This window comes from Melospiza melodia, chromosome 5 (genome assembly GCF_035770615.1).
Source record: "Melospiza melodia melodia isolate bMelMel2 chromosome 5, bMelMel2.pri, whole genome shotgun sequence".
NCBI classification, from domain to species: domain Eukaryota; kingdom Metazoa; phylum Chordata; class Aves; order Passeriformes; family Passerellidae; genus Melospiza; species Melospiza melodia.
The window spans coordinates 37,580,181-37,602,969 of record NC_086198.1 but is presented as its reverse complement, the minus strand read 5'-3'; positions in this window follow the sequence as shown (position 1 = coordinate 37,602,969).

Here is a 22,789-nt window from a genome sequence, read left to right as displayed (position 1 = left end):
TCCCAGATCTGCTCAGTGGCAATCAGGGCCTGCCCTTGGAGTACAGGGACACCACCTGTCCTGAGATTGCTTCTTGTCAGCAAATACAGATCAGGTTAAAGAAGGGCTCAAATATGATAAGGAAAAGTTCAGTCCTCTGGGCCTTGCCATACCTAGAAGCACCAGAGCAGTGGACAGGGTTTCTGTCTTTGCACAACAAGACAGACAGAATGCTTTGCTTACGTATAGACATGCCTGAACAACTAAAAATGGAATGTTTTTCCACTGCCTACAAGGGGATAAGTTCTGGGGCTGAGGGCTGGTGCCAAATACTTTCCTGCACTCGATGCATCAGCAGGGATCTGGCTGGTTCCCTTGCAAAAACAGAGCACGTGTTTGTGCACATTCAACATCCCCTCCGAGACAGTTTGCTCAAACTGCTCCTTAGGTTGTGTTTGGCACCTGAAGCTTTTCACAGGAAAATACAACACATTCCTGGTGACATTCTGGGGAGGGACTCTGGAGGTCTGGCCGTTTTGATCCTAGGAAATGCACTTGGTAAAATGGTGAGCAGGGGTTTATCCTAATGGGGAGCCTGCACCTCACAGGGCAACCAAGACAAGGTGTGCAGTACCCATAAAATTCTGGTCCAGTTGGGGTGCCTTAAGAATCTGCCATTAGACGTGTATGGTATAGAACAGATATTTCACATGCTATCCTTTATCATTTAGTAGAGATCAGGGAGTTTATGAACAGCAAAACGAAATGTAATGAGCCCTTTCAGTTAACCAAATTATTATCTTGTGTATCTCTGTCTTTCTCTAGGCCATGGAAACTTAATTCAGGTTGCAGGTTTGTCACATTACCATTTCCTCTCTCTTGAGATATCTGACAAGAGTTAAAAATAATAATCATGCACTTGTGACTTTATTTTTTGTGGACACAGAATCAGCATATCCACAAAATACCACAACACCACAAAATACTCAGGTGTTCATGTCTGAGGTTGTGTCAGGGGATGTTTAGGGCAGATATTGTGAAAGTTTCTTCACCCAGAGAGTGGGTGGGCACTGGAACAGGCTCCCCAGGGAAGCGTCACAGCGCTAAACCTGACCGTTCAAGAAGCGTTTGGATAATGCTCTGAGGCACCAGGTGTGACTCCTTGGGATGGTGCTGTGCAGGACTTGATTATCTTTGTGGATCCCTTCCAACTCAGCCTGTTCTGTAATTCTGTATAGTTTCCAGTGATTTAGTGCAGTCTTACCCCTGTGCTGAGAGCATTGTCAGGATCTCATAATTTTGAGGCATGTCAGCTCCATCTACACAGTTCCTATCTCTTCATTAGGTTCTTGACTTCAAGAGTGTATTGTTCCTTTTAAATAGCAATTAGTTGTTGATAACCAGAAGAATCCTCATGGTCTTTTGGGAAGTTTGGCTGTTTTGTTCAGGATTAGAGTTTGAGTTTTTCTGAGAAGGTCACTTTAATATCGAAAGTCACTTTAATAGCAAAAACTGCCAGTTTGTCAAAAACTTAAAATTTTGATGGAAGCATAGCATTTCAACAAAATTTACAGCTGGAAAAGTTGTTTTGGGTCCAGGTACAGTTCCTAATAAAATCCTGAATCTGACACAACAGCCCAGTTTGGGGGTTTGGAATAGATGCAAATTTGGGTTCCTGAGTCCCTGAAGGTAGTGCAGATGAAAGTCTCCTGTTCACACTATTTAAAAGATGCAGAAACTCAAGGACAGTCTGCATTTAATACACAACTCCTTTTCCCATGCAATGGATCATTTCTAATTCACATTATCCTGTAGATTGTGTTTTGTTTTTTGAGGGACTGAACTCATTATCATTACATCAGTCTTTCATTTCAAATCTATGGTTTAAGTGTTGGAGCAGCTTAAAGATTGATATAGAATTCGAATAATTTTTATTTTGAAGGGGAATATCTCTTGATAATAAAGCTAGAATTGTAGCCTAAGGTTTAAATAAGATGTATTTGGGAAAATATGGCTATAATGTACCTCCACACAGTTAACTAATTGGCAGAACAGTCTTGTAAACATCACACCAGGTTAATAAAAGGTTGTGCCAGTTTTAAGGTAGTAAAAGTACCACTAAATAAAACTTTTAAGTAGAGTTTTTCAGCAGTCTGATGTGACATTTGGCAGAAAGCATCAGAGGACTGAACCACTTTCTCAGGCTGAGCTGAGCAAGGCCCTGGGAATGGGTCTTTCTGGCCTTTGGTGTCTCTCTTTGTTCCCATGGCACTGTGAGATTTAGCAGTTTGGAATCTAGCTACAGAGTTTGGAATTCTAGAACAGATTTTGGAACCTAGCAGATTCTAGCAGATCCATTTTGGCATTCTATTTGTTACTAAGCTGTTTTGTTGGGTTTTTTTCCAATTATATCTTTTCACATCTATCTATTCACTTGTTCCTTATTGGTAGAAAGGGTTTGGTTGGAATCAAGGGGAGGTTACCCATTTCAGAGTTCCCACCTCTTTAAACTCTTTTAAACCAGGACAACTTGTTTGCAGCTCTGGGCAAGGCTGAAGATCAAAAGCTAATCTGTGATTAATAACCACAAGTAATTGGGGTAACACTGGAGGTTAGGCTTTTCCCCATGTGTGTTCATGGTTACAATACTGGATTCCAGAGAGATAGTAGGTGACAAATAAGATTATGCATCTTGGTTTGGACATTAGATGGGAGTTATAAGAAAGCTTTTCATCCATAATGCTATAGAACAGATCCTTTTGTGTTCAAATGTTCCAGGGCCAAATTTTTCTTTGTTAAAAGTCACAAAACCTTTGAATTTTTTATGACTGAAGTGCTTCCTAAAGGCCAGCTAATTTTCTTTAAATACTGCGAGTTTTCATTCCCTTTTTATTTAAAATACTTCCACAATTTAATATTAAATGGTGGGTAACAAAACCCAGCAGCACTTCCAGTCGGCAAAAAATATCCTGTGTGCAACTCAGAGGAGGAATTCTGCTTGCAAAGTGATGGCTTTCCACTGAGGTGGATCAAGCAGGTGCTCAGTTGGATGCTGGTGCTGAAGCACTTTTCTTGTGGCCTGAGTGTCTGATGGCAACAGCCTGAGATTTCAATAGCAGAAAGAAGGGATTTCCTACTAGTTTTCCTCTGAGAACTTGTACAGTGTTTTCCAGCCTCACATAGTTTAACCTGTATCTTCTCCAAAACCTGTTTCATTTTTTTATACTTCTTAAGCTCTTTTGTCCAATTTTCGGAGAACAGGAGGGTGCTGGCTATTTCTTTTCAGATGCTGTGTATTTTTACTGAGGAGGGGCTGGGTTTAGTTTTGCCTTTTTTCAGCATGAGCTGCACTACCCCAGTTACTCTTCAGGCTGGTATGTGCAACCCCAGTGGCAGCAATGGTAGATTGGACTGGGCCTGGGCTGGGTTGGGAGGGGAATAATCCTGATGCATCCATGATTTTCCCTCCTGGGCACCTGCAGCAGGTAGAGTTGTGCCCTCCCACCTGAGGCTGCCTGAGCCAAGAATGCTTGCAAAATCCCCTTGCCCCTTTTGCAGCATTCTGTTTTTTTGCCTGGCAGAAGTAGGGCTGGTATCCCAGGCCATGAGGACACCATGACACTGGGTGTTGCCATGGGACAGGTTGGGTCCTTGAGGGCGCACACATGCTGGAATGTTTCACTGAGCTGAGGCCTCTGTTAGGACATCAGCTGCAGATGACGGGAAAAAGGAATGTGGAATCCTCCAGTTCAAACAAACAGAAAACTTTATTTTCAGGGGTAAGGGAGGTGAGGGCGCTGAAAGGGGTGAGGGCGCTGAGGGGCGCGAGGGCGCTGAGGGGCATGAGGGCCCTGAGGGGCATGAGGGCCCTGAGTGGCATGAGGGCCCTGAGTGGCATGAGGGCGCTGAGGGGCATGAGGGCCCTGAGGGGCATGAGGGCCCTGAGGGGCATGAGGGCCCTGAGTGGCATGAGGGCGCTGAGGGGCATGAGGGCCCTGAGGGGCATGAGGGCGCTGAGGGCGCTGAGGGCGCTGAGGGCGCTGAGGGCGGTAAGCACCAGGGGCTGGTGCTCGTCTGGTCCTGCTCTGGTTTTCGGGCCTACTGTAGGGCTTCTTCTCTCGCCGCTGCTGGTGCCAGATGTGCCTTGTACGAATGGGCCCGGCCTGGGAGCGGGGCAAGATCCAGGGTGGAATGTATGGAACTGCTTGGTTCCTGGATGGCTGAGTGTCCTGGAACAGCTTCTGTGCCACCTGTTTGGAGCTGCTGGACTCAGCACTCTGGGCTGGCACATCATCCATCCTGCGGCGCTTTGCCAACGGGCTCTCAGGGGCCTGCGGCTCTGTGGCCTCCTGTGGGCGGCGGCGCTTCAGGGCCTGCTTTCGGCCAGGGAAGCTGGGGCGGCTGCTGCTGACCAGCACCACGGCCTGGGCCAGCCTCGGCACCTTCTGAGGCTTGATGCTGGGGCTGCTGATCTCAGCACGCAACAGGGGCACACGGTTCAGCCGGATGGGCTTTCCTGTCTGGCTGCCCGAGTCTTGGGCCCGCTTTCTCCATGAACGGCGGCGAGCGGGGTCCAGCCTGGGCTGTCCGGAGAGGCGGCTGCTGCTCTTTGCATCTGCCTCTGTGTGACACAGAGTGCATTGGAGAGAGAGAGAGAGAGAGAGAGAGCAGGTGGTGTGAGCACCTCGCAGGACTCGGGAAATGTCCCTGCAGCTTTGTCCCCAAGGCCCTGCTGGGTTGGCTTAAGGGCTGGGAAGTGCCAGAGGCCACAGCCCAGCCTGGCCCTCAGAGGAGGGCCTCCACTCTGGGGTGATTCTGTGGAGTTCCTGCTTCCCCTTTCTGCTGCTCTTGACTGCTCCCCCTCTGCCAGCCATGGGGAGCTGTGGGGAGGGAGACTTGGCTCTCACCTCGCTCCTTCCCAGGAGGACGCTTCTCAGCAGCTCTTGGCTGCACCATTGTGGCTATGGAGGAATGCCTGGAGGATGCGTTCCGCAACACTACCAGCCTTTCTCCTCCCAGCAAAGTGTACCGATCCTTCCTTGAGTGAAGAGAGATGCCTATGAACTGCCTCAGAGACACCAAAACTCACTCAGTAGCCGAGGGCAACCTCCTTCTCAGAGAGCTGCTCCTCGACTGAAAGCTATGTTGATGCACAACAGTTTATATCTCTCAGGCCTGGGTGGTGATGTCACGCCAGTCCCTGAGATGTCACAATGAGGAATCTGGGCAGGAGCCACTCCCTTGACCTGGGCATGGTGTCCTTGTGGGTGTTGGCAGGGACTTCCATGTCGGGCTGTAGTGGGAAGAGCAGAAATGGGAACAGGTCCATCAGCAGGGTGATGGGCTTGAGTAGGCTTAAGTCTTGCTACAGGTCATCAGTGATGACTTTCCCCCCCATAAAACCCAGTGGAACTTGTCAAGTTTGAGGTCTTGGCTTATTTTTAGGCCTCTCATGTTAAGGGAATTCAATGTTGGGCCTTTATCACTTAATTTTCTCAAAATATTGTCCAGTTAGAGCAAGTTGAAAAGCAGCTCTTTTACTGTGGTACATTTAGGAAGGGACACAGATGTGTCCTAAAAATCAGTCATTCCTAACAAAGGCCATTCCTAATGTCATTATCAAAGAATTGTGGTTGTTGAATAGCTTAAATGTACAAAAAACCATGAAATTACAGTCAAAGCAGATTGTTACTTATACTTTAATTCAGAGCCCTTTGAAGGTATGTTAAAAAGAAGCTTTGACTTCAGTGCTCTTTGCACCTGACATATTTCCAAAAATTGGAAACAACGTTTTGGTCAATTTTTTGTTAGTATTTTAACAATTTGATATGTGTCAAAAACTCCTGAGGGTCACTGCATTTGCCTATGGAGTGTTTTTGATTTTCAATGTTTTCTTATTCCCAGATCAGTTTGTTATTGTTGCTGGGAGTTTTTTTGTTGGTTTTTTGGGGTTTTTTTTGTTTGTTTCTTTTCTTTTCCAGTCTGAAATAAAGATCTGTTTCATGTAAGTTTGTAATCCTGTGTGATAATGAAGACTAAACTATCCCATTTCGATTGCTTTTTGAAAAAACATATATGGATGAAAGTAGGTAAAATCTATTTAACAATATGACTATAATCATGTGAGCATCTGAAAAAGTTGTTTTTTCCTTATCTATTAGCTCACATAATTAAATGTTACAGCACTCTGGGAAAAAGAGCTTTGGGAATAAAGGAATGCAGCTAAAAAGTGCAGCTAATGTAAGGCAATGGTTGTAATGCAAAGGTGCCAGACAATACAATAAAAAGTATCTGTGGTGATCTAAATTTAATATTATCAGAGTCTGGGGCAAACTGTGGCTGAGAAATCATTAGGGCACGAACAAAGGTTGTTGCTGCAGAGAAGGGAGCTGATGCCATGCTGAAGACATCATTATTTACAGATGATTCAGATCTCCATAGCAGTTCAGGAAATTGCCCTCTAGAAATGGAAATCATCATCATATTAAATTTCACATGGAAGTGGGAAAACAGTAAATGAGAGCCCCAGTATGTGGACTGGCCTTTCTCCTCATACTGTCTGAGTATGTGTAAATGTCTGTTCACCAGTGGGCAACTGGGCTGTCTCTGTGTGATGGTGATGGTGGGGTAGGAGTTTATGAAAGATGGCTGGCACAAACATTAGGAGAGCTAAAGGACAGGCACCCACAGCCGAAGAATGTGGTGAATGAAACACTTGTGGTTTTGTCATGAAGAGTAAATTTTCTTAGTGTAAAATCATCTTTTTATCGTGTTGAATTTTAAGAAGTGTATGTGGCTGTAATGCAGCTCTTAATGTCAAAAGTTTGGAATATTTCAGAGTATGGACTGCTTTTAGGTCCATGGTTTTCATGTGCAGCCTTCACTTGCTATGAGGGTTTATCCAAACCCCAGGTTCAGATGGAATCCAGCTTGTTCCACATGTGCTGCCCTTTTGTTTCCTGGGCACATAGGACATAAAGTTGCTTTAAGCCTTTTAACTGTTGTGGTTAGCCAAGGACATAGTATACATTTTGGTGAAAGCATTTTAAAACTAGGTGAAATTGTCATTATTTCAAAGGTTTTTCAGAAACATTTTCAGTGATACATGTTATAGCATACAATCTGTGCATTGGACTTTTGATTAACTTAAGATCAAGTGAATATATCAGCAATCTTCCACATAATAATTAATTTAAGAATTTTTTAAGTAGCTGTGTATTGCATGTGACTTTTACATATCTTTACATATCTGATGACTATTGCAATTGCACTTCAACTCAGATGAAACTTTGACAGACTTCAGTCTATATTTTTTCTGGTCTGGGCTGGAGCTGTAGAGAAATGGAAGTCTGACCATGACTGTAGTTTGTGTGGAGTGTATTGAGTGGTTGCAAACTTGATTGAAGTATTGTTTTGGGCAACTAATTTTTTTTTCCCGTGTGTATGAAAATTACAGAAAAGTTAGAGAAAACAAAGAAGCTGTCTAACACATAAAAATTCAAAGCTAGTCCTATAAATGGGTGAGAAATCACACATCTCTCATAGCTTTTGAGAACTGAAGTTTTATTTGGAAAAAGAGAACCAATACTAAGCTGTGCTTTTTTTTAAAAAAACATCTTTTTATTTCATGTCTCTCTCCATGTTTGTATACAATGTGTATTATTTAGTGGAATTTGTAGTCAAAACAATTGATATTGCCCCCATTATCCTGCAGGTTTCTCCAAATTTATGTCATCTTCAGTTGTTTTTTTCCTTGTAATATTCTCTATTTATGGTTCACATGAAAATCAAGCCACTGGGGAGTTGGGAACGTGGTTTTTATTATCTGAGTATTGTCATTGATGGTGCATGGAAGCATAAAGGATCTTGAATTTTGTAAATGAAGGTAATTGTGCAGGAATCTTGATAACAAATTCTTGTTTTGACTAGTAAGTGATAGGTTATAAAATTCATCATTGTAGAATCTAAAGCATGCTCCAAAATGTGGTAGTTTATCATCTAAGGACCACTTTGAAGTGCACTCTGCATGTTTATTTTTTTTTTTTTAATTATCTCTTAACAACAGCAAGTTACAGCTGGAATGATGTTTCACTGCTTTTTTAATGGATCCTCTAAGCAAAACCTGAGTGCTGTAGTTGAGCTGAGCCCTGTTTTGCTTGGAACCATTGGAGTGTCCTTTTTTTGCTGCAAAAGAGAAACCGTTACTTTCCATGGAAAGTCTGGGAAGCTACATCATTCTTGTAGTTGCTGACCCAGGCATTGCTATAGTTTCTCTTTTCCTGCTGCCTGGTGAGTCCCTTCTAGATGGGTTTGCAGCTTGAGAAAGATGGAATTGCTTTGGCAACTTTTGGAGAAGCCAAAAGTGGTGTGCAAGAATTTTTAAAGCTTTTTAGTCAGAAAATGAGGTAGTTCACTTTTTTTAGTAGTGGTCACCAAATGTCCTTTTATATGTGGTGTTGCATATTGCTTTTTGCTCCCTTCAAATCATTATATGTTAATATTTATGCCGTGGGACAATTGCTTAAGATGAATTGTAGCAAAGACTCCTGCAACTTTTAAAGGAATTATTTGTAAACTGCTCAGCAACTAAAAACTGTAATACATTGGTGTTAGCTTTTGACTGTGTCTCTCATACCACATAAAATCCAATTTCTTTTCACCAAAGCTAGACATATTTCACATTCAAATTTCTCTTTGTTCTCAGGTGATTTGTAACAGATGGATGTGCAGTACAGCACTAACATACTGCTCAATCATATTTGAAAGGTGGTGTGTGAAAAGAACTTCAGGCATTTATTGCAGAATGGTGCAGATTCTCTTCGCATCTTTGAGGGGTTAAAAAAACTTGTTGAAAGAAGAGGAAGCTTTCTTCTCTTCTTTATGTTGTTACCCAAAAATCTAGCAGGGAATGAAGCCCAAGTAATAAGGGAGTGAGTACATAGTCTTTCAACACTGCAAGGCATTTAATTAAGCTTCCCACCTGTGATTGAGGTGGCTCTTAAAATCTGCTTCTTCTAGGAAAATGTTACAGCTCTGGAAATCGACTCTGCTCTCCTTTAACTGTAGCGATTTACCAAGCTGCAGTGTCCTAAATGGCTTGGAGCAATTAGGGAAAACAATCCTACAGCAAGTGGAATGCTGTGAGATTTGGAGAGCATGTTCCGATCTCCTGGTCTGTCCCTGGGTTAAGTCACTGTGAGCAAGGAGGATCATCTGATAATCTGCTCCTCTCTCACTCCAGGAAAAGGAGAGGAGGCCATTGGAATGTGTTAAATAAAAATTAAACCTGGCCAACATTCAGAATGTATTTCTGAATTTGTATTTCTGCTCAAACTTGGACTAAACAACATTTTTTTTTGCCCCCCCCCCCCCCTTCCACAATTTCCCACAAAGTGAAGGTGGAGAAATTACTAACTTTTTCTAAGATTTAGAAGTGTCTGTAGTAACAGAAATCATATAAACAGCTAGAGACCCAGAAAGCTAGTGTATAAAATCAGTTTTCAGAATAAAATGCGGAAATTTACATATAACATCTAGCTTTTTCTCAGGGCTCTTTCTGAATGTTGATTTTGAATGTCTCTTTGTCATAATGCGGGGTTAAAGAAAAAGAATATCCATTTGAACTTGGAAAAGGACAGAAGCTGATTATTTTTGTTTTACCAAAAGACACTAGAAAATAAAATTCTTGAACTATTGTCAGCTGAAACAAAGTTCTGAATCAGTTAAATAATCTGAAAAATTTGCCTTTTATTTGCAGCAGTTCCTCTAGCATCCAAGCTGTGTAGTAATCTCCTCAGATTCTTATGTAAGTTTCACAAAAATTCCATTGACAGTGTTCTCCCCAGACAGCCTTTGACAAGGTCAAAAGAAGTTGACAGGCAGCAGATTCAAAACAAACTGAATCAGGTATTTCTCCACACAGCAAGAAATTTAAACTCTGCAGCTTCTAGTTAAAAGATGATATAGATTCCAGGAGTTTACAAGGCTTCAGTAATGCAACTGTGAAAGAAGATCTCACTCAGAGCTATTAAAATCTGACTTCAGAACTGCTTCCACCTGGTTTATGGGTGGTCTAGAAGAAGATGTAAGACTTTCTTTCTTGAGCACTCAGTGGAGGATTCTTTGTTATAGGAGTCTTTCCTATTTTTAGGCTGTGTTTTAAGAGGTATAAATTAGAAATCTGCATTATTTACTGCTCTGTACTGTCAGCAGACTTGGTAGGAATTGATGCCAAGACAGCATGCTCTCTCTCAAGCTCTGTGGAGCAATTGTTCTTTTCATTTTAAGACCAGTAACAGTTGTTTGGCCTCTCCATGGTGGGTCTCTGGGAGATCACCACCAAGTTTTGGAGGTGGTGGTAAGCAAGGGGCTTCCAGAAGCTCCTCTGCCATGAGGTTTGTTGCAAATTACCTGCACAGGGTAGTTAAGGGCATATTTCCTGAATTCTTCACCGGTCCAGTGTTCAGTAAGTGATATTTATATAAATATTAAGAACTAAAAAAACTCAAAAATGGTGTTGAACAAATATTTATGCTGTCAGATGAAATCTTTGACTTCCCAAATTGAAGGAATTTATGAGTGCTGAGTTTTAAAAAGCAAGATGAGAAGAACACTGGGGTTGCTATGTTTCCTATAAAACAATTACATTCCTAAAATAGGTGTATCTTCTCTCTTGTTCACCCTTCTCTTGTTGCTGTTGAAGGACACAGGGATTTGCTTTAGCACCTGCCTTTCATGCATGGCTTGCAGCCCCAGCTAGCTGAACAAACTAGCCTGCTGTCCAAGAATTTTGCTTACTCCTCATTTCCTTCTTCAAATTTAATTAGATCCAAAGAGCCTGAAGCTTGGAAACAAAAACAGCAGCTTGTTTTGAGAAGGAGTAGAACATTTGCCCCCTCTCTGCCTTGTCCTGGGTCCAGGTTTCCTCTCGGCCAGGGCTGGCAGTGAAACCATTGGTGGCCGTCCTCAGGCAGCCCTTTGGCTGGCACTGTCCTGCTGGCTGTGGCACACAGGTTCTCTTGGTGCTGCAAGTATTGCCTGGGCTGGGGCTCAGCCTTGGAGGGCTGCATTGCAATGACACTTGAGTTTTCCTCGCCCAGCCAACTGTATTTGCCTCCAGCTGTGAGGTTTGGGGCTTAGCTCTTGCTGAGTTCAAGGGAGGTGGAGTGGAAAGGTGCTTTTACAGCACTTTTGTGTCTCTCCATGTTTTAGGTTGGCTGGGGTCTTGCCTAGATCTTGATTTAGACATGATTCCTAGGTTTCCTCTAATTTATATGAAGCAGTATGTTTTACCAAGGGGTGATCAGAGAGGCAGGAGCCACTGCACTCCTGGGCATTTGCAGCTTCCTGGGATGCCACTGGATCCTGAAACTGAGTGTGCCTTGAGGCTGGGAAGCAGGAGGGGCATTTGTACTACCTGGCTTTGCTGCTTACACAAATTTTCATGGCTATTGGTGTTCCTTGATATCTTCTTCATTCTGACTTTTGAGTATCATGCATTGAGAATGAAACTCTCACAGTTGACTTCTGCCTCCTTTCCTGCCACTGTTTTGTTCTTTTCCCATGTCATGGGAACCAGGTGAACTAGAAATGTTGTGGTCAGATGTGCTAAGTGGCTGCTCTATGCTCAGAGGAGCTCTCCTGGATGTACAGCCTAGCATCTCCCTCTTTAAAGGGCTGCCCAGCTTCCTCCTGTCCCATCTCATGGGTCCATCTTGAGGTCTCACACTTTGGGATGAAAAATATAGTCATGATATGCTGAAAAGATAAGCAGATATCTGGAACTGTGATAGGCATTAATTTTGCTAGAGATGTCTTGCATTTGTCCCAAAGTCTCCAAAACCATTTTGTTTTCACATGGAGGAAAGTCAATGCTTGTAGCTGTTTGCATTATCATGCAATAGAATATCCTGAATTGGAAGGGACCCATAAAAATAATTGAGTCCAACTCTAGGAGGAAATTGATTAGATGAAAGGACTGGCTGCTTTGTGCTGCTCATTAGAGAGTACAGATGGATACCTGTCTGGTTTCCTTGGCAAGGAGATAGCAATGTTTTCTGTGACACCTCCTTATGTGCACTACCAAAGCAGCTAAATCTGTACAAGGAAGCACATAGACATCTTTTAAAAATTCTCCTTGTTTTCCATGACCATATGGAAACTGTCAGCCAGAGCAAAATCCGAGTCCATAACTTCTTATGGTGTTGAAACTTCTCTTTATTCCATGTGTTTTACTCTGTACCAGGAAGACCCACCACCAGCTTAGAATAATTTTAGCACCATTTGTATAATTTTAAGAGAACAGCCAGTTTTTCAGTTGTCCTTTCCATGTCTTTTTTTTTTTTTTTGCCCTGAAAGATAAGAGTCAGGTATCAGCTAAGTGTGAATGTCTTTAGAAACTGAGTGTTGCTGAAGTAACTTACATGGTTTTTCATACTACAAATATTGCTTTTGGCAGATCAAGATATTTCCAAAGCAGCCTCAGAGCATAACTGCAGAGTTGCTGTCTCTAGAAGCCACACCAATCCTGAGAACAAAACTGCTCCTGAATACCAGCTTTGGGAATCAGAAACCTCTTGACAAATCATTCCTCTTGCCTCTTGAGTGGCTTTTGCTGCCTGCTACCAGCAGAAAGCTTTTAAACATCCCCTGATTGAACCTCTGAGGCAGTATAGAGAGACATATGCGTCAGATTTGGGTTTCCAAACTACTGATATTCGCATTTAACCAAAACAGGCTTAATTCAATCTTGAAAAATGAACAGAGTGCAAGATTTTTTGCTTGTGAGGTAATGTCTTTTCCAAGGTTGCAGTCAGCGTGCGCACCATTGAATGCAAACGCGTCCTGCCACAGCAGCGGGCTGAGCGTCTGTGCCAGGTGCAGTATGCTATCCATCCTCTCAACTTTCTCATCTCCACCCTGAGTTATGCTTCTCCCTGGCCAGATGTGGGATAGGAGTGACTGGAAGGGAAGAGGTGGTGAGCAGAATGGATCCTGCTCTCTGCTGGCTGCAGCCAAAGTAAACAAAGCAGGGTAATTGCCACCGCAGGCATTTTACAGTAGATCTGCCTTTTTATTGATGTCCTTATTAAACTGCTACGAGTGTTGTAGGCTGCTGTTGGAGATGAAATCCCCCCTTCCCCCAGCTCCTCAGTTGCTGTCTGTCACTAAGTGCTATTAAGTTTATCATCTAGCAAAATCAGACAGTGCAGGAAGCGGTCTGAATGTTAATGTTAACCTATAATAGGTTTTAAATAGCTATAAAAGAAAAATTAAGCTGCAGTGGGACAGGAAGGCTAGTTTACCTTAACATAAAATAAAGGAGGATATGTTGACCTGATTTACTTAAATGTAGCTATTATGTGCTCTTTAGGGAGGAAACTGGTGTACCAAAGCTTATACAGACAGGAAAAATGTTCTTTACCTCACGTTGTACAAATGACATAAAGGCCCTTGCTTTAATTAACGAGTAAACCCATAGGTGCTGCATGTATATATTAATGCAGATGTCATCCTGGCTACTTTTTACATTAACTCCTCCTAGAATAACCATTGAGATGTGAAAAAGACTGTTTTGAAATGTGCTACATCTTCTTTGGCTTTGAGCGTGGTGCTTTTTTGCGACAAGTCCAATATGAGTTATATCCACAGTGGAAATGTAAGCGTAATATAAATGGATCATCTGTCATTTGGGATTTCCCAACTGTCTGGACTAGCCTAAAATTCTTACAAAAGTGTGTGGAAAAGTCATGCAAGAAGAGCCCAGCTCCCTTTCTCCAGCTCTCTCCATGTTTGCTTCCAAGCTCCTCTGAGCCAGCAGCTCCCGACATGCTCTTCACGCCAATATTTGAAATGCATCCCCATCAGAAAGAGGGTGGGTCCCTCCATGTGCAGGAACACAGAACCAAAGTCTGTGTGCAAGTCAGGAACAGATCACAGGTAGATGAGGAGAGCCCAGTGCTGAAGGAAGATTGGTCTGTTTTTCTAGAAGTGCTCTGAAGTTTTGGAAGAGGTCATGGTTCAGGGTTGTGTCTGCTCGGAATCATCACAAAGTGAAGCTGCAATGTGTGAAAGGGATTGTTGGAGGCTGGGGGCTTCAAGTGCCTCACTTGGCTCCTTGGGGATGTCTGAATTTGGATTGTCATGGGACCAGCAGGATTCAGGATGTAAGCTCTTAAATCTGAGGGCACTGAAGGCTGCATTTGGGTGTTTGCTTTGGTTGTTGTCTGCCAAAAAAAAAAAAAAGCAGAATTTTAATTGCTCTTTTTCTACTTTTGGGAAACCAAAACCCTCTAGATATACAAGTTTAAGCACAGTTGTAATATATATATATATTAATTATTAAGCAATTGATCATTAAGTTGTACTTACCAGTTCTAGCTGATTCTTTTGCCAGCTGTAAGAGTCCAGTTAATTGATTCATTTATTCTTTAAAATAACTAAGAGTTGTTCTTTGATACATCAGGCATAGTGTTTGGGTCAGCCTCCTTAAAGGAAAATCAGAGTACTATCTGCAGTCGCAAATGAAGCTTCTGAACCAATTTTAAGTATTCAGAATTGTGTTTTTCCATAAAGATCAAGATTTTCACTCCATATTGAGCTTATCATCATCATTCTTCTTCTGGCAACATCTGGCATTACACACACCACCATCAACCTTCCCTATTGTTAATAACAAGGTGCAAATTCAGTGTTTGTGTGCCTGGGTGAAAGTCAGGATGGGTGGTATGAGGAGGCTGAACTCCTTATAATCCAAGGAGGGTTGGACTGTCCCTTCTGGCTGTGGAGTAGTGCAGTGCCCTCAGATTGCGTGTTCAGTCACAGTGCCCCACACAGGGATATGGAACTTGCTGCAGCCGTTCATCCCAGGGGCTGCACAGAATCACAGATAACCCGGAGTTGGAAGGGACACACAGGGATCATGGAGTGCAGCTCCTGGCCCTGTGCAGGACACCCCAAGAATCCCACCACGTGCCTGAGAGCCTTGTCCAAACATTCCTTAAGATCTATCCAGGTTGGTGACCACTGCCCTGGGGAGTCTGTTCAGTGCCCAGCCACTCTCTGGGGGAGGAACTTTTTTTAAATATCCAACCTAAACTTGCCCTGACACAACTTCAGGCCACTCCCTCAGCATGGTTTTTTTTTGCTGTTTTTAGGTTTGGTGTGTTCTTGAGAGATTCACATTAATGATTAGATTCTAATTGATGCTCTTAACATGAAATAAGGATTATGCAAAAATTGAACATGGCCACTTCAACTTTTGTCTGACTTCTGAATTTGAAGACATTAAAAAAAGATTTTTGTGATTCTCTCTAGGCTTGCTGAATCTTCCCAGTGCTGTTTTTAGTGCTTTTCCCTCTGAATTTTATATGAACGCTCATATACACACAAAGAGCAAAACCTACTGTCAGGCTGAACTGAGCAAGGCATATTTACTGCTGGATTGCAGTTTAAAATCTTTCTTTGCTCTGTAACCCTTAAACAGTGGGACCAGCCTTGCAGTAGGCTTGCTTTGTGGATGATGTTGGCATACCATTACCTTTTGCTTTATAAGCTTTAAAATGTTGGGATTTTTTCCAAGTACCAGCAAAATGAAAGCTAAAAACTGAAATAAAAATGAACTAAAATGGGATTAAAGAGAGTAGTATTTATTCAAAATGAGTCCTCTTGGTATTAAGAAAGCTAAATTTTTTTTTTAATTCAACTTAAAATGTTGGGAAATAATGACTTCAAGTTGCAGGTTATGTACTGTTAATTACTCGTTAAGGGGTTCTTAGAGCAATGCCCGTTTTTGTGATGGAGCACTGTTATAGGTTGGGATAATCCCTCCCAGCCCCTCAGTGGGGCTGCTCCAAGTGTCAGGAAAGCCTGGGAAATGGCAGGAGGAAATAAAGGGAGTTTGTGTGACAGAAAGAAAAGTGGATGGGCAGAATGAGGTTTGACCTGAATTCCCACATATATGGTCTGCAGTTAATGTAGTTTTGAAAAAATACAACCATGCCTAACTCTGACAATCGGTGAAATTCTGTTTTATTTTCCTTTGCAATGGAATCAGGGAAAAGCCAAATTCCTCTGTTTATGCATCTGTATTATAATAACAGGAACTTTTGCATATTTCATATACCCAGTAGGAAAAAAAAAAGCAGTAATAAAATGAACAATGATAAAATACTCAAGCAAGAAACATCATTATTTTTCAGTTACTTTCCTTGTCAGGTCTTTCAGGAATGTATGACATGTTTATGTTTTAACTGAAATAAACAAATTAGAGTGTATAAATCAGTTAGTTATAGGTCTTCTTCATTCCAAGAGCCCATTTCCATTCTGAAATAAATTTAAATTACAGATCTGCGCATACTTTTCGTCACTAACAATTTTACACACCAGCTGTTTGCTTGTGATAATTAGAAGTGGAAATAACTTTCTGAATACCATCTCTGTGTGCAAGTGAGAATTTATGAACTTTTTTCCACTCTGCAGCTTATCAGTTTGCTTTACTGTATTTGATTTAATTTTCTTGAAGTTACACTTGAGCAAGCACCCACCAACTCATGAAATACTGTTAGAACCAAAATGAAACAACCTGAAGTATCTTGAAGTTCATTGTGCAGTTTCTTCTAGAAGCTGGAAAGGATGAAACAAGTCCTATGTTTTTTTCAATTTTTAAATGTTTAGGAATTCTCCTTCTTTGTGAGACTTTAACAAACATTGATGTGATAGAAAACCTTGCTACTTAGTTTAATGAGATTAGTTGATAAGATGCAAACTATTTTTACAGTTTAAATGCAATTCTAACTTTCTTGTGAACTGTAGGGAAAATGCTTGGTTGGAATTGTTAATTTTACTGTAGCAGTGAAATTGAAATTGGATAGTTCTTTATGAAAATTGAAAATTTTTGTTATTTTGGTAGATAATTTGAAATTTTAAGAAAGAACGAGATTTTGAAGGAGGAAAAAGAAAATGCAGAAGTCATCAGCTAATAGCTGTAGCACAGGCCAGACATTTAATTGGCAAAAGTCTGTTTTCAAAAGTTAGCAATTTTCTAAAATGCTATATCCACTGTGATGGATTTAGGGTAGAATATGAAAGGCTTCCTGGATCCAGCATACCTCCAGCTGCAGACATTCTTCAAGTTTGCAGGGAGGTCATTGCCCTTCAAAATTCCACGGAAAACGGAGCACGTTGTAGCTTCTTCCAGAAAAATATTGTTTGAGGAGATGAAATTAGTGATAAACTTTGATTTTAGTACATGCTGTCTTTTTCTAAGGGGGTAGAGGAAGCATTAAAAAGGAAAAAGAATTTTGGGTGTGCTGAAGCCACTTCTGTGGCAGAAAATGTGCCTCCCCTTTCCACTGCTGAGGCTTTCCTTTTCTATTCCCAAATTGTGGAATCTTGAACGTGGGGTGGAAAGTGAGATCAAATCAAGGAATAAATTAGTCTGGGAGGGGAAGTTGGCTGCTCCAAGGCAGTCACAGCAGAACTTTCATCATTGTAAATGTAACTTAGAAGTCAGTTGAGATTGCTGGGGCCTTTCCCAAGCAATCCTTGAATAGTTCCAAGGATGGAGATGCCATAACAAAGCAGCTTGTTCCAGGGTATGGCTATTCTTTCTGTAAGAGCCTTTCCCCCCCCCCCCCCCCCCCAATCCCTAACTGTAGTTTTCCATTTATCTCTTGTGCTGATTGTGCTCTTGTCCCTTGTCCTCTGAGAGGAGTTTATTCCTGTTTCCTCATGCCTGGTGCACTGCTTTGGCTGTGATGTGTCTGTGCTTGCAGTGCATCCCCTTCTGCCTGCCTGCCTTGGAAAGGATGCTGAATTTAGGAGTTGTGTCTCCCTAAATTGTCTGCACAGTGCTTCAAACATGTGCAGTGCTTCACAAGGGCAGGTTATTTAGCTCCTGTGCTGGTTGCCTTGCTGTGGAAATTTGATATTGCCCTTGAACAGTTATTCCTCAGAAAAGGATTCCTGGGCTAAGGTGAGATGGGAAGAAAGGTACAATTATTCCTGCATGCAGCAGCAGCCACATGAATTGCATCAGCATTGTGTACATTGTTGCTCTGTATATTATTTTACACCTCCATCCCAAATCTGAGATACCTCCCAAGCTGCTGCTGAATTTTTTCCAGTTATCCAGAACCTTGTTACTTAATGTGCCTAAGTTGTAAAAAAAGGCTGTAAAATGCAGGCTTAATATAGAATTGCATAAATAAGGAGTAGTGAAAGGTGCCTGAAACTTGATAGTCAGGCTAGACACTGGAAAAGATGCTGGAATTCAGTTTGGTAATGAGTTTGTGAACTGAGATTAGCAAAATAATTTCCCAGACACTCTGGGAAAGCAAACCCATTTAGCTATTAGAGTGTTATGGCTGCTGAAATAAAAACATGGATGTTGGTGACTGGAAAAACAACTTTTTTTGTGGCTAATGATTTGAATGTTAGGACTGGTCAACATGCTTGATCTATGTGAAAGGGTAGAATGTTAGTTTCTCATTGCCTCTGCGTTGTTGACAAGTTAATTAAGCTGCAATGCCTTTCTTCTGTGATGCTAGCAGATATGAGAGCCCTGAAAGCCTTTTGCCAGACCATAACAACTGAAACCAATAGTTACAATTACTGTATACAGGCTTTTTCCTGGGTCAGAACAGTGTTTTATGTGGATTAGAAGTTCACTAATGAATTCAGCCTCTTCAAGTTGTATTTGTATACAAATATCCAAAATCATGAAAGGAACTGTGACTTGCTCAAAAGCCTTGTGCTGACTTTACTGCTACTGATTTCTGAAAAATCAGAATTTTCAGTGTGTGAATAGCTCTGATGTTTCAATACTGTCTTATTTTCAGGAACTGTATAAAGAAGTGATCAGTATATTCTGATCTGCTAACTTGTTAATATGTTTGTTTTTGTTTTGCTTGCATACTGACCAGAAGGAGTAAGACTGATGTTCCACCAATTCTAATAGGTGGAATTCCATTCTCTGAGACAGGGGGGAAAAAAAAGAAAAAAAGAAAAACAAAAAGCCCCAATGAAACATTTCACAGGAAGAATCTTAATCCTCCTATCCTCATCAGCTCACAACCTGGGAGGTTCTTTGAGCACGGTTACACCCAGCCCTTCTGCATTTCTGCCTCTGAAGTGGATGGAGGCTTAACACAGGTGTTCAGCACCGCTGTGTCCTGGTTTAGGGCGCATTTTGAAATGCTTCTTAATAGAAAAGTAAAGCTGGCTGGTATGGTTTCTTTTATGTCAGCATGAAAGGATGTTGGACATGATTTCTATATTAATCTGCAGTTAAGAGACTGGGTTTTTCTTATTAGCAGTTGGAGTCTGATCTAGAATTAAAGGTGTGTTATGATTCATCTCCATTTCTTTTTTGTAGGAGTTTCTTGATAGATACTGTGTATTCCTCTTTAGTCCCTTCATGTATTAGTTCCTTAGATTCTTTGATTTATGAACAGGAGCAATCAAACTGCACATGCCCTCATTTTTCACAAGCATAGGCAGCACATACAATATGTCTTTCTGATAGGGCTGCATTAAACATCTTGATTTTGCTTCTTCAGGATTTTATTCTAAAATCAATGTCTGGGTTTGAAAGCGTGTGATGGGCAGCCAAAAAATCTGTTTTGCTGTATGGACAAAATAATTCAAACCTGAAGTAACCCAGTTGAAATAGTGAACTTGTGTCTTCTCACTATTTGGAGAGTCAAATCCTGGCTTTAGTCAGAAGGAAAATTAATTTGCTCCTTTCACAAATTTGTCACATAATTTAATATGATTACCCAGTTTTTCTCAGTAGAAGTTTTGCAGTGGGACTGTTCACCTTTAGGGCTAAAATCAGGGTGGATTGGTATCTATTGGCAGATTTTTAAGGTATGCCAGTTATCCCTTCCTTACTATTTCTGGCTTCAGAACAGATAGATTTTTTTTTTTTCTGTCAAATGTAAAAGAAACTTAAATACAGTGCTGAAGTCACTGGATCTGTGCCAGCCTGACAGCAGCTGAAGACCTGGCATAGATTTTACCTAGAAATGCAAGAAAAACACAAGAAGACAGAACTTGTATTGATAAATATATGCTGTGATGAGAGCTCTAGGCCCAAATTTCTGTTTAGACCATCTACCAAAAGTACCAGAGTACAATAATTTTTTTAATCAAAATTATCCTCTGCAATCAGTGAAGTTTTGTAATGTTCAAGAAACACAGGAGCAAAGACGTTTTATTTTGTGTTCTCTTAAGATAAATGTCTTGAAAGAGGAGCAGAGCTTCTAGGAGCAAACCCTGTCTGTAGATACATATTAAATAAGCTGGCATGTGGAAAGAACTATGCCTCTGAGACATGCTGCAGACGTTCACAAGTGTGTAAAGCATTTTCAGCTTGTGCACAGATAGACATGATTTGTAAATGCTGAGGTACTGAAATAACAGGATTTTCATTATAGACAGTTTTATCGCATCCCTTTACATAAAATTGCAAAAACAAGTGCTAATGTTGAAACTGGCTATTAACCAAAATGTGTGCTGTCAAATTAAATGTTCCCATCTGAGATGATAAATGGAGGCTACATGGCTATAAGCTGTGGCTTATGAAAAATAATTCTTTGACATCTGGCTTGAACATCTGGTTTTATAATTGATGCTCTAAAGCAAATGGAATATGTTTTCTAAGGGTTTGTTTTTTAATTAGTGTTCAGCAGCCTGTATTTCTGCATTGTGTAACTATCACACACCTACAGAAGGCTGAAAAAAATCCCTTCAACTCATACCAGTGCTTGAAGATATAAAATTGTATAAATGCTAATGCTTTACCATTTAACTCTGAACAGCACCAAACTCATCTAGGGAGAAACAGGAGTGGGTGGATTTAGCACTTGCTCAGTGTCCACACAAACAATACTTGAGGGAATGTTGTTTTTCTGCTCAGGATTAAAAAAAAAATTGGGCCTAATGATTACCAATTGTTACTGTAACCATTTTATTTCTCTGTGCTTTAGTTAAAAACAACAAGGAAACTTGTGCCAGAATGTTGTCCAGGTCCCTTAGCAGTAAAATACTCCCATTTTTTTTTTTTTTTTTTTTTTTTTTTTTTTTTTTTTTTTTTTTTTTTTTTTTTTTTTTCTGTCTTTCTACTGCCAGTGACTTTAAAATTGTGAGCTGCTTTAAAGATTCAAAATGGTCTTGCATCTTGACAGTGCTTGCATTCAGGAATACCTTTTCTCTGGTTAGTTATTGCTGCATCTGCAGGTAATTGGAAGAATAAAAATAGATCTCATTTATATATGATCACTTCTATGTGTATAATGCACACCTAATTTACCTGTTTCTTTGTCATTTGATTGCAAATGAAGGCTTAAAAGAAGTTGAGGTTGTGTTACTGTGTTCAGACCTATGAAGTGGTGATGTTTAAAACAGACATTTTTTTGCTGGGTCAGTATGGGATCAATGAAAAGTCTGAATTTCTGATCAATATTGACATCCTTTAAATAATCACTTTTCTCCTTTTAACGAGTGCTTTGCAAACTTTCAGTGACTATGTTTTCATACAGCTCAGGCTCAGCCTGTGCTATAAATTTTACTGGTTTTGGGTCTATTAAGTGGGAACTGGGAAGTCCTCCCTGCCATTGCTAAGATCTTGTTGCCAGCAAATCTCCTTGGGTAGCTGCACCTCAGCAGTGAAATAAGTCCTGTTGCTACCTTTGTTTACATCTTTATGGCTGCTGTAGCTGCTCCACAAGGGAATCTCCTGGCATGGATTTGTTGGCTGACTCCTTCTGCAACATTGATACACCTCAGCCCATCCTGTTTCCAGCCATAAAAATGGCCACAAGCTCAGTGTGTGTTAAAACTGCTGCGGTAACTCACACTGACAGACATGAGAGTTAGAGATGAGAAAGCTTCTGTCTCTTCCTCTTTAAATTCCTCCTCTTTGAATGTTTATTTGATCATGTATTGAAAAGCTTAGTTTTTTAAAAAAACTCTAGGTTCCCAGTTATACTGAGATTTATCTCATAAATGTCCACATGGATGCTAGTTGTGGATTTATGGGGAGTGGCTTGATGCTGAGGAAGACCAGTAAGTAGAGTAAAAAAAATGAGATGGACAGGACAGAGATGAGGATTTGATTTCAGTGTGGCTGTTCAGTGTATTTTTTTCCTGATAAGCCCTTCCCCAGCTCCACAAACCAACCCAACAAATCTGCAAGGTTCTCATGATTTTCACCAAATGTTTTGTTTCTCCTAAGAATGATTTATATCCTTTGAGTTTTCCAGTGATTATGCTTTCCACTTGTTGACTTTTATATTTTTGGCTTCTTCAGTGCACCTAAAAGCAGGGCTGGAAAAAAGGGGATGGTTTCAGGGAGTTTAACAAGGAAAGTGCTCTGTTGTGCTGCCAGCAGTTCTGAATAGTAGATATTGTTTCCCAGCTGTATGAAATATATACATTTTATTTTACAGTACACAAAGAGAAATTTTTCATAGCTTTGCAGACAGACCAATTAAATGCAGCTCAGACTTGCTGGGTCAAGGACTGAGGTTACATGTTACTGTCAAAGTCTTACTGGGATTGACAAAAGCACTTCCTGAAGTTTTCTTTCTCCTAAGGAAAGAAAACCCTTCCCTGAACCAATTGCAGTTGATTTTCTTTGCATTTATTACGCTGATTACTTTGAATGACTTTTTAAATATCCTTCCAAACACAGAAGCTGTCTCAAGGCAGAGCTGGGTGTTGCAAGGTGAAGGGGAAGAAGCCCTTTAGTAGGTAATTCTATTACAACTTGCCTACAGGCAACTAGTTATTAATCCTCATTTCTTAG